The following is a 12780-nucleotide window of genomic DNA, read 5'->3' on the forward strand; positions in this document are numbered from 1 at the left end:
AAATGGTACTGGCATTTGGTATTAATACTCAACAAACCTAGACCCTGGGAATATGTGTGGGTCCAAGTATTGTGTTTAATGCCATTCAGGGATTAGGAAAAAAATCATACACCAGTAGGTAGGGCAAGGTTTCCAGTGAAGGAAGTATATAGTTCCATTCTCATCACCCAGGGAATGGGCAAGCCTTGGGATGGGAAATCTGAACTGCAGAGAGGAATGTTAGCAAATGGTCAAAGGAAAGATGGTGTCAGTTCCTACTATGGTAGGAACTGGGACTGCAATGATGCTTGAGACATGGTGTCTGCTCTAAGTATCTTAGGGTTTAGTGGAGGAAAAACTTATATCTAGTCAAAATTGAAATACAATGTTGTGCATGTGATCACAAAGGTGAGGATGAGTAGGGAAATAGGAAAAGCTTGCTGGTAGAGTTTGATGCCTATGCTAGGTCTTTAAAGATGAATAACACTTAACCAGAAGTGTGTGTATGTGTGTGTGTGTCTGTATGTGTCTGTGTGTCCAAGGATGTGGGAAAAAGTATTGAAAAGATCTTCCAGGAGGAACCAGAAAAATCAAAGACAAAGAAACAAGACCCAGCAGGGTAAGGTCTACACATTTCTGGCATTTACTGGAGTGTACAAAGAGAAGGACCACAGTATCCCACAACTCCAGAGGCACCATTTATATACAATTCAATGTAATGATATCCGCTGGAGTTGTCCTAAAGGAAGTGTTAAGGGTGACACTAAGGAAGGTCACCAGGGGATCCCTGGGTGGCTCAGCAGTTTAGAGCCTGCCTTCCGCCCGGGGCTGATCCTGGAGTCCCGGGATCGAGTCCCGCGTCGGGCTCCCTGCATGGAGCCTACTTCTCCCTCTGCCTGTGTCTCTGTCTCTCTCTCCCTTTGTGTCTCTCATGAATAAATAAATAAAATCTTAAAAAAAAAAAAAGGTCACCAGAGGTATTGAAACTTACCTAAGGGACAGGATGACATTGGCAAACACAACACCCCTCCTTACCTCCAAATCACAGCAGATTATCAAGCTGAGAGGCATTCATGGTCTCTCTTAATTTATAATCCTATTTCTTCAAAACTTTTGGGATGCACACAGAATAGACTCATGTTTCATGATTGACACAGCTGATTTCATCTGTAATCATAATTTATGTTTGCCACCTTTCAAACAGTTTAGGTTTCCTCCCCTCTGGGATATTGAGACAATATGTGCTGCGAGGAAGGGGCTATCTGGAGGTTTGGCATCATGACTTCTCCCACTCAGTCTTGTGTTATTGCTTCCGTGTCATGTTGGCAAGGTACTGGCACTCCATGACAGCATGGATGATGGGTGGACAAGATGGATTTAGGGTGGACAAGACTGAAGGCTGGAAAGCTAGTTAAAAAGCTGTTGCAATAGTTTAGACAGGTGATAAGGTCTTAAAATAGGGCAGTCGGAGTTGGTATTGAAAGGAAAAAGGGGGCGGCCCAGGTGGCTCAGCGGTTTAGCGCCGCCTTCAGCCCAGGGCCTGATACTGGAGACCCAGGATCGAGTCCCACATCGAGCTCCCTGCATGGAGCCTGCTTCTCCCTCTGCCTGTGTCTCTGCCTCTCTTTCTCTCTCTCTGTTCCTCTCATTAATAAATAAATAAAATCTCTAAAAAAAAATAAAAGAAAGGAAAAAGGGTCAAGAAATACGCCAGGGTACAGAATGTGTGGGTAAGAGAAAGGCATTACGCCTGATTCTCACTGCTCAAATGACTCACTGAAAGGTGATAAGACCAACTGAGCCAGAGCATTCCAGAGGAGGCTGCAGGTGCCACCAGAGGATTCTGACCTCAACAAATAAGCAGCTTATCATTTCCCTCTGGACCAAGACCACCTTGTATTTTGTACATTGAGCTGCTAACAGTAGAGCTGTGCAGAGAAGTCAGGAGAGGGGAAGCAACATTTGAGGAAAATGGAATTTAATTTTCTACCATATACTATTCCAGAGAGCTATGAAAGTATAGTATCAGAGGGCTCAGGGAAAGTTAGTAAAGTAACTGATTATTCCAAAGTTGTGCTATTTGGTTATGTGTTAATCTAGAGAACTAGGTAAGTTACTCTCAATAAGAAATCACTTGATTTTCAGGGAGCAAACTTTCCATCAGTAGAAAGATCAGTAAATTAGGCCAGGTATCCTCTTAGCTCCCAGTTGCCACTTCTTCCCCATGAAACTTCTATTCTCAGATAAAACTTTTAAATATCTTCCTTTGAACCAAGTAAACCATACCAACTACTCCCTTCATTACCTTTGCCGGTTACTCACATTCATTGACACTCCCAGAATGCCTCTGTAAGCCAGATACCATCATCACATCATTGGCTTAAATGCTCATGTGAATGTCTTGGGAAAATCCTTTCTTCACAGTGTCTTGACCTCCTCAACCCAGCAACTTAACTTCCATTCCACTTAAGCCAATGACACCCATCAGATTTCACCCTGAAATGCCAAATATGAACATGACCTACTTTTAAAGGAAAGATAAGTTTTATTTTACTTTCTCAGATTTCTAGAATCTATGTTTTTCCATATCTACTTTCCTTCCTTATATTCCTACAAACTTATTGCAACATGAAAAGAACAGGGGGTGGCGAGGGTACTCCTGGGTTGAGGTGCAGATCTTAGGAAAGAGATGCTACAATGGCATCTCCACGCTCTTCTTGATTCTCCTTTACACAGGCATAGGTTTCGGAAACAGAAGCTGAGAGGAGGTATGGGGCAAGGGCAGGTTCTCTCCTTGCTTCCCCGAGCTAATATTCTTGGCCCTGGAACTCTCAGATTGCTTAGGGAAAATGGAAGTATACCTTGGTCTCTTTCCAATGAATGAGAGGGAATATTTCTGCCCACATCTCCAATGTGTGCACATTGAGGCTGACACAAATGCAGATCTGGACAGGAAACATGAGTCTGTAAGAAGGTCCAAGTCAGGATCAGGATAAGGTTTTATGGCCTGTAAGGAGTGAGTGTCTGGTACAACTTTTTGAAAGAGGATAATTTTGTCTGTAGAACCTCCCTACTGCTTTCCTATCCTCTCTGAACCATTTTCTATGAACTTACTCATACCTAGTGAAGATGTTAGCTAAGGATAGTTATAGGTGAGTTTGGCAAACTCAGCATACAGAGACCAGGCACATATTGTAAGTGATAAAGTGGGCTTGGTAGAGTGATAATAGGGAACTGTGGAAAATGTGACCAATCTATACACCATCTAGAGGTAATAACCTCTACTCAGCCTCAGCCAATTACCACTATGTAGGAATATAGGTCTGGTATGTCCAGATCTTCTGAATTTTCTCAAAGAAAAAAAATATTTTTGTAAAATCTCCCCCAAGAAGATATGAGTACCCACTAAAAATTTCTAAATAATCCTGTGGCCCTTTACACAACCTCTGCTTTAAGGAATCCGCAGTGATAGACTTGAATTTCCCAAATCACATGGATGTCTCATAGCATCTTGCAGTGTCACACAGTTTATTGCATGGCTATTCAGTGACGGATTGGGAATGAAGGGTGTCTGGATAATGTTGGTTGTTAGGAATGGGGAGAGGCCAGGGCATATACAAGTTTTCTGAGGGGAGTTATGGGTTTCAGGACAAGTCAGAACAAGCTACTTAAGGAGCCTATAAGCAAATGAGTAACAGGAGGGGAACAGGGGTACTTCTCACAGAGCTCAGAGGTGGCAGCAGTCTCTGCAGCTTCTCTTCCTGGAGATGATTGGCTTAAAACCCAGTTAACAAAGATGTCGACTGTAGGTGTTATATGCAAGATGGTGGCCTGAAGTGCATATGTCCCTTTGTCAGACTCTCTGCCAAGGGTGGCCTTTCTGCCTCTCCAGTTGTCCTTGAAGCCTCTCAAGCCCACTCCACTCTCTGGGCCCCTGCCTTCACCCATGGTTTTATTTCACATTACAGATAACTCTCCCTCTAGGTATTCTATTTAATTTGAGCTCTTAAGCAGCTTACAAAGATGAACTTGAGCTAACTGTGTTTGTCTCCAACAATAAATAACTTCCCCTTTAATTTTCCATAATTCATAAGCTTCATTTGCACAGCACTGCAAAACCAAAACATGAGAAAGTGTTTGAGAAGTTTAAACAAAAATAGTGGGCAAGGAGAGGTTGCTCTAAAAAGTGAAATTGATCTCAAGAACCCCAGAACCTCTCCCAGTCTTACAATCCTCCTGTGGAGATTCAGATTTCCATGGAGGGCACTTAAGGACCAAAAAATATTTTCAAGCTCCCTTCATCATCAAATGAATCTCTGATGTTCAGATTCAGACACTGTGACTGGTCTTCGGAAAAATATTTGGGTACCACTTAGTCTTTGGAATAATATCAATTTTAAAACGAATATTAAAGTCACAGTATGAAGTTGCAGATTGACTAGACCAAATACAACATTGTATAAATCATAGGATTCTCCCATAAATAAAATGCTAACAATCAATGCCTTTTAGAATATAATAATTCTGGGCTTTGACTTCCTTTGCTATAAGGCAAAATGTTCTAGAATGTGTTTTGCTTCTGCACCATGTGCCTTTCAATTACCTTGTGAAAATCAAAGAGGCCTTTGCCTGATTAGCACTGCAGGAGCCAGGTCAATAACCAAATCAAGTGGAGACTGCCAAGTCAACAGAGGAGAGGGGAAGACATCAGACTCAGGGACAATCTGAGGTCAGAATCAGAAAACTTGAGGAAGGGCAAGATGAGATACCAACAAACCCAAGAAAAATATGCAATTTCACTAATGACTGGGTCAGAGTACCCTCACGAAGTAGAGTTTGTTAGATGAAGAGTCAAGCAAGTCCCATGGGTCTTCCTGCAACTTTACAGGGTAAGAGCACGGGAGGAGTTTCAGGTGTGGAGTGTGTTGTTATTATTAGATCTAAATGTCAATAATAGGCTCTTCCAAAAGTTTGACCTATTTTGATTTTTAACATACCGTAGCCCATTCTACCTCCACAGAATCCTGGAACCCATATGCACAATGGTTACTCTGTTGGCATATCGGTCATTTGGGGCACTTTCTTTGGCTTTAATTTTAATAACTGAGATTTTCTCCAGCTCTTGAAGTGCCTCTTCAAGAAGTCATTACCTTTCACTTTTATTTTTATACCATGTCAACCAACTCTGAAGACATATCCCTAATTGGTAGAGATGTTAACTCTTAAACCTCTAGTAGGGAGACTATCTGAAGAGAATAGGGACAGGTAACAATATGTTTTCTATATTGTTATATATATATACATTTTTATATAATAAAATATTTAAAAGTTATTGTATATCAGAACAAGAAATACCTTGGTTATTTTTAATATATGAGGTATTATTAAACAACATATTAGGATTACAATCAGAGTTGAATTATCAGTCAAGTCAAAATGAGGATGGTGGCATAGACTGGAGACTGGTCAGGAAGGGCAAACAAATAAGTAAATGCAGATGGGTAATGGGAGCCAGGTTTCTCAGTATCTGAAAAAGGAGCAATAAATATACAAAGAGTGAAAATCAAAATGAAACCTGTGGTGTTGGACTGGAATTAGAGATATTGGTTTTAATGCATGGTCTTTAAATATAGATTGGCAGATATAAAAATTAATATAGATACAAATGTGTGTGTATGTAAGATGTATCTGGAATATAAACGTGCAAACACATTCTCTCTGGCTCTGTTCATAGAGGGTCTGAAAACAATGACACCCCAACAAAAGTGAGGTGAGGATACCTACTCCCCCAGTCTGGGTTTCTGGATATTATTCTCCACTAAAAGGCACCAAAGCCCCCAGGAGAAGTGACTCATTTCAAAATTGGGTCAAAAAAGTACAAGATAAAAAAAAAAAGTACAAGATGAGCCTGAAACAACTTATGCCAGAGAGCAAAAAAGTACCTGAAGAATGAAGAATACATCAGAAAGGCACAGGAACCGACTTGCACTGATTTGGTCTCTGGAACAATTAGGGACAATAGAAGTAATGATGGAAACAGATTATAACCCATTAGAAATCCATGAGTCAATAGTAATAGAAGGGAGGGACAGAGCAAGAGAAAAACAGCAAAAGAAGGTAGCTAAGTTGGATGACAAATTAGCTACTGGGAAGAGACCTTTACAGTGGAGAAGACTGGAAGACACCACCTTAGCCAAGTGACTGAAGTGAACACCCCCAGTAATAGGACAAAGTGACAGCCTGCACCACCTGATGGGATGCTGTGAAAAGAACAAGCATCACTTCACTTCTGTGATATTCCTGCCGAAGAAGCTTAACCTGTGTTAAGTCATGAGGAAACATCAGACAAATTCAAAATGAGGGATACTCTATAAAATAAGTGACCTATAATCTTCAAAGGTTTCAAGGTCCTGAGAGTCAAGGAAGGAGTGAAACATTCCAGACTAAAGGAAACAAAAGAGATGTGACAACTGGATGCAATTCATGATTCTGAACTAGGTCCTTTTCTTATAAAGGATATTATTAGAAAGTTTGAATGTGGTCTGAGGATTGTAGAGTGATAACATATCAAGGTTAATTCCCCAATTCCAATGGTTGTATCTTGGTTTTACAGAAAAATGGCTTTATTCATAAGAAATATTGTACACATTAGACAGAGTGATAGGGCATTGGGCTGGCAAATTGCTCTCCAATTGCCCAGGAAATAAAAGGTCTTTGTAGTATTTCCAACCTTTCTATGTGTTTGTGATGGTTTCATCTGTGAAATGTATAAGACTGTATAAATGCATATGTATAAATGTGTAAAATATAAATATATATAATATACAAAGTTTGCCATCTTAATAAACTGTACAATGCCCTTGATAAACAGACAAAACATCCATTCTCTTGTATATCAACATTTGTTATTTATTTATTTAAGACAGGGACAGGGCAGAGAGAGTCTCAAGCAGACTCCATACTGAAACCCACGCCTGACAAGGGGCTGGATCCCATGACGCAGAGATCACAGCCTGAGCCAAAACCAAGAGTCGGCCACTTCCCCGACTATGACACCCAAGTACCTCTCATATTTATTTTTTAATATATTATACCAGTATATCAGCTTTTTCTATTAATTGCTTCCTTTAACCAAAGCAATCAATTTTTTTCTCCAGATACAGAAAACCTGAAGCAGAAAAGCAAGAACTGCTTTTATCTACGTTATATCTTTCTACAAAGAAATTACCTTTTAAATTTTAATTTAGTTGAACACATGCTTTTGTAATTTTTTCATCTTAAATAAAGGGGTGTTAATTTACCTAACCAACTAAACCAGTATTAAGAATTTAGGAAATTAAAAAAAAATTTAGGAAATTCAAATTAATTAGGCTTTTCCATGAGAAAATATATACAACATTGGCATAAAGGAAAGAGATAATGTCTTTAAACAAATTTATTAAATCTGTCTAGTTTTCAGAGGCATTTTGGTTATAAATATTAAAAGAAACTATTTTCTATAATTTTATATTACCATATGTTAAAGCATCCAACATGTTTAAAACCAAATTTTTCCATTTGATTTTTTACCCTAGTATCCAAGGCTGTTAACGAAACTTTCAGTAAAACCTTTTTCTGAGTTACAGCTTTAGCAAGAAAAACCTCTTATACAGTCAACTTATTTAAATCATATGTAGAATTTTTGGTTTCTCTTACTTGACATTTATATAAGGACTTAGTATTTTGAAATTGTAAAAGCTAACTGGAAAAGGTATTTGCCCCATTAGATTTTAAGTACCCTTATAATCTAATTTATTAACTAGCTCTGTAGGTAAACAAAATATATCCATTTAGTTGCTCAGAAACTGATTCATATTTATAAGCTGGGAACTTGTATCAGTTTTTATGCAAGTTAGAGGAGCTAATTGTGATAGGGAACTGAATTTTAGGTGGAAATACAGGTGCCCATATTTGTTAAGGATATTGATCAGCTAAAGAATAAAGCATGTAATTGATCACCACTTGCTCCTTTTAAGAAGCATTAGTATTGATATTGTGTAATTTTGTGAGTTTTCTTTCTAAATCTTGGTAGATTCAGAAAGAATCTACAAAGATTCCTTTTTATCTAGTGCCCCTCCCCCTTTTTAAACAATAGTGACAAATCTTGCTTTGACCTTATTTATAATTCCTGAAGAAAGTAATTCTGGAATTATTCAATCACCAAAAGAAATGAAATCTGACCCCTGAATACTCATTCTGGATCTGGGACTAAGAAAGTACATGAGGGAAACCTGAACGGGAAGTCATCAGAGAGGGAGAAAAACCATGAGAGACTCTTAACTATAGGAAACAAACTGATGGTTGCTGGAGGGGCAGTGGGTAAAGGGGATGGGGTAAGTGGGTGATGGGCATTAGGAGGGCATGTGATGTGATAAGCACTGGGCGTTATATGCAACTGATTAATTATTAAACACGACATCCGAAGCTAATGATGTACTATAAGTTGGCTAATTGAATTTAAATAATAAATAAGTAAATAAATAAATAAATACAAGATGAGCCTGAAATAATTTATGCCAGAAAGCAGAGATTCTGCCTCCTTTTAATTTGGGTGTAGCAATTTTCACTTTGCAGATATTGGCCCAATCAGTTGGGTCCAGAATAAATACACGTGAAAAATTACCAGAGTTTTGAAAAAAGGCTAAAGACTCTGATGTTTGGAGTCAGAGGAGCCAAATTGACACAAACCAAAATACATATAAATAGAAAGAATGCTATCAAATGCTATCAAAGCTATAATCAAAATGCTATCAATGCAAGAAAAACACTAAAAACTTTTCAACCCTGCATTCTCCAGTGCCAGGCACCATCAGAATCCCCATGCAAACAACCCAAGAAGGTCATGGAAACCAGATTGCAGACTCCCTTCAGCTACCACTTGACAGATATGACTTAATGAGCAGGCCATAAAATTAAAACCCAGATCCTACCACTGTTGTCACCAAAGTAGGTTCAATCAACCCGGTTCAAGCAGAGCAAGAACCAGAAGCAGAGAGAGATGGGACCAAGAATCAGCTTTAGCATGTAAGAGCCAGAGAGCACAATTGCCACAAGACATAGGAACCAAGGGATGAGTCGAGGACCCAACGGTCCAGGTACAGACAAGATACAGACCAGGTGAGGGTCGCCTGGGTGGCTCAGTGGTTGAGCATCTGCCTTTGGCCCATGGCATGATCCTGGAGTTCCAGGATCAAGTCCCACGTCGGGCTCCCTGCAGGGAGCCTGCTTCTCCCCCTGCTTGTGTCTCTGCCTCTTTCCCTGTGTTTTTTCATGAATAAATAAATAAATAAAATCTAAAAAAAAAGATACAGACCTGGTACACTTTAATCCACATGTTTCTGTGATGGGCTGTGTCACAGTGGACCCTCCAGAATCATGGTCAAAAAATAACTCCAAGACTCACAGTAAAACTAACTATTTTTTTTTTTGTACACAGGGAGAAATATCAATAAGCTGGTTTCCTCTAACAGAGGCAGAAAAAAAAAAACAGGATTTAGATATGAGAAAGAAGTAGAAGAGGGAAAAAAAAAGTCATTTTGGAATACAAACTTTAATTTCCATACTTAGGGTACAACGCTGATTGGCTGGCAGCCACCAAAAAGCAAAAGGCCAGTGCGGGGATAGGATTCTGTCCCTGGGCAGCCGAATGGCTCATCAAAAGAAGCCATTTGACTCGTTTGTTTATTCTCCAGAAGACCTGAGGAGGTTAACTCAGACTCTTACAGAGCACAGTGTCTCTACATCGTGCATTACGTCCCTCAGCGTATTCTCTGTCAAAGCTTCCGATTCAGACTAGGCTGGGTCTGCACCATGTCTTTATTTGAATTGTGCACTTATCATCAAAAAGGTAAAGTAAAACAAGCCAAGTCAATCCAGATTTCAAATTAAATTGAAAAAAATGAAAATGCATTTCCACTGTTGTAAGTGCAAGGATCCCTGATTGGGCTTGCTTTCAGATCAAGACTGCTTCCGCCCCCACCCCACCCCACCCCACCCTGGCTCTCATGAATAAATAAATAATAAAATCTATAATAATAGTAAAAAAGGGGGATCCCTGGGTGGCTCAGCGGTTTGGTGCCTGCCTTTGGCCCAGGACGTGATCCTGGAGTCCCGGGATTGAGTCCCGCATCGGCCTCGCTGCATGGAGCCTGCTTCTCCCTGCCTGTGTCTCTGTCTCTCTCTCTGTCTCTCATGAATAAATAAATAATAAAATCTTTAAAAAAAAAAAAAAAAAAGGCTGCTTTTCCCCCCCACTCCCCCATCTTGTTCTCCATGGTCAGCAATCCTGCCATTCTGTTGTCTTTCTTCTTCAAGATTGGCCTTTGCTGGATACTGTGAAGGTAACCAACTTGCTTCTGCTTTCCTGAGGCTCTCCGGTTTGGGCACTGAAAGTCCCACCTCCTAAGAAACCTCTCCATCCTGGGCACAGGGGGACAGTTGGGACCCCCCTTGCACTTTCCCTCTGCATTGTAGTAATTAAGACCACACCACAAGGGTAATAAGATCAGGAATGCTACACTTTGAAGAGGTTTCTGGAAGCATCTTGTATTTTCCATCAAGTTTTTTCAGTAATTTTTTATATTGTGGTAAAATTATACATGACATAAAATGTACCATTTTAACCATTTTTAAGTCTACAGTTCTGGTGGCACTGAGTACATTCACATCATTGGGCAACCATCCATCTCCAAAACTTTTCCAGCTTCCCCACCTAACACTCCATGCCTATTAAACACTAACTCCCCTGTCCCTCCTCCCCCAAGCCCTTGGCAACCACATTCTACTTTTTGTCTCTATCAATCTGACTGCTCTAAGTATTTCCTATACATGGAATCATATAATCTTTGTCCTTTTCTGGTTTCAAGAACTTATTAAAGTGGGGACACCTGGGTGGCTCAGCAGTTGAGTATCTGACTTTGACTCAGGGCATGATCCCGAGGTCCAGGATCGAGTCCCACATTGGGCTTCCTGCAGGGAGCTGCTTCTCCCTCTGCCTATGTCTCTGCCTATCTCTCTCTCTCTCTCTCTCACTCTCGGTCTCTCATGAATGAATGAATGAATAAATAAATCTTTTAAAAATTTGGTAAGGTATAAATGGAATTTTATTGGTTTACAATTATCGTAGCTAAAATAACCAGCTGTTGACTGGGTATCACTAGCAGAATGAAATCAATATACAACTTTTTCTTTTCGGCCTTCCACCCGCCTGTAAAAATTCATTCAGTGAATGAATGAATGGTACCCCGATCCCTGCCTCAAAACTTAGGCCCTGGGACTTTTGCTAGTAGCTCTTAAACAATTAACAGTTGGTCACACTTAGTAGCAAGCAAAAATCTCAGTTCCAAAATCAGGGCACTTCTGAAGTGTTATCAGAAATCCTGTCATCTTATCATTCATTTGGGGGGTGCTTTGTGTTTGGCAAAGCACCCTCCTGGGCCTCTTGGTGACAGTGACACCCTTTGTAGCATTCACTTATTGAGGAAAGAAGAAAGCGTGTGGTTGGTTCTCACAAATCTTTCATAAATCTGATCTCACAAGACAGTGAGCGGAGGTATCTGATAGGAAGCCAGCTGAAGTACATTTACCTTTATACCTATGCTCTTCCCCCAGTTTTAATACACCCGGGACCTGGGACCCAAAAGCCAGAATTTCCTTGCACATAATACACACTGTAATATTCTACATTTTTTGATACAAAAAATGTATAGGTTTACTGTTAACAAGTAGGATACTACAAAGATATAAAAAGTAAAAATTAATGATTTTCCACACCATTCTCATCTTCAGAGCCCCAAAGGGGGAAAGAAACCACATAAATAGGATGGAGTCTATCTTCTACCTCTTTTTTGTCGTAAAAATATTTCATGACAATATTTCATAAAAATCATAAAAATGTTTCATCATAAAAGTATTACAAATATATATAGATAGATATTATGTTACATTATGTCATTCATTCATATCACTCATTATCTTGTACCGTGCTCTCTTTTCTTTAGCAAATCATATACTACTCTCTTTGAGTCTTTGTAATCCCAAAACCTTGAGAACAAGAGAGAGCAACCGCAGTGGGTACTCAGGGTATGATTTAGAGACACAGATATAAAGGAGACATTGTCTGGTTGGCCAAAGCTAGCATTATTTGTCTAGCTGTGAAAGGCTGCTGACTTTTCATTCATAAAGCATAGGTGACTGTGTTCTTGAATGAAAGAAAAGAGGAAATGAATGAATGCCCCTTAGACGGAGGAGGTAAATGATCAAATTAAGCAGCCGGTTGGTTTAATTTCAGCTTTTAGGCTTCCTGCAGCTAATAAACATTGCAATCATTCCCCCTCTGGTCACATATAATAAGTAGATTGTATTATGTTTGTGATTATATGTCTGAAATCCATGAAGGGAAAAACAAATAGTAAATTCATTTCTCGGATTTTTTTTCTTACAGTTTTACATGTGATCTATCTATTTTGCAAAGATTCCACTGTTTCCACGCAATGCTGTGTAGACCTTCAGTATCATAATTGTGAGGAATGCTAAGTGCAAATGCAGATGCCTAGGCCATAGTTAGACCGCTCCTACTCCAATCAAAATATCTGGGGAGAGAGAGAAATAATTTGCATTTAAAAAACTTTCCCCAGGTGATTCTAATGTACACTAATCTGCTTGAGAACTTCCTTGAGGCCTTCTCAGAGGCTCTGAAATTTGCCATCTTACCTTTAAAAAACTCTAGCCATCTTCTCTAGACTTCAGACTCCTGACACCCCT

The sequence above is a fragment of the Nyctereutes procyonoides genome, unplaced genomic scaffold (genome assembly GCF_905146905.1).
Source record: "Nyctereutes procyonoides isolate TBG_1078 unplaced genomic scaffold, NYPRO_anot_genome, whole genome shotgun sequence".
Lineage (NCBI taxonomy): Eukaryota > Metazoa > Chordata > Mammalia > Carnivora > Canidae > Nyctereutes > Nyctereutes procyonoides.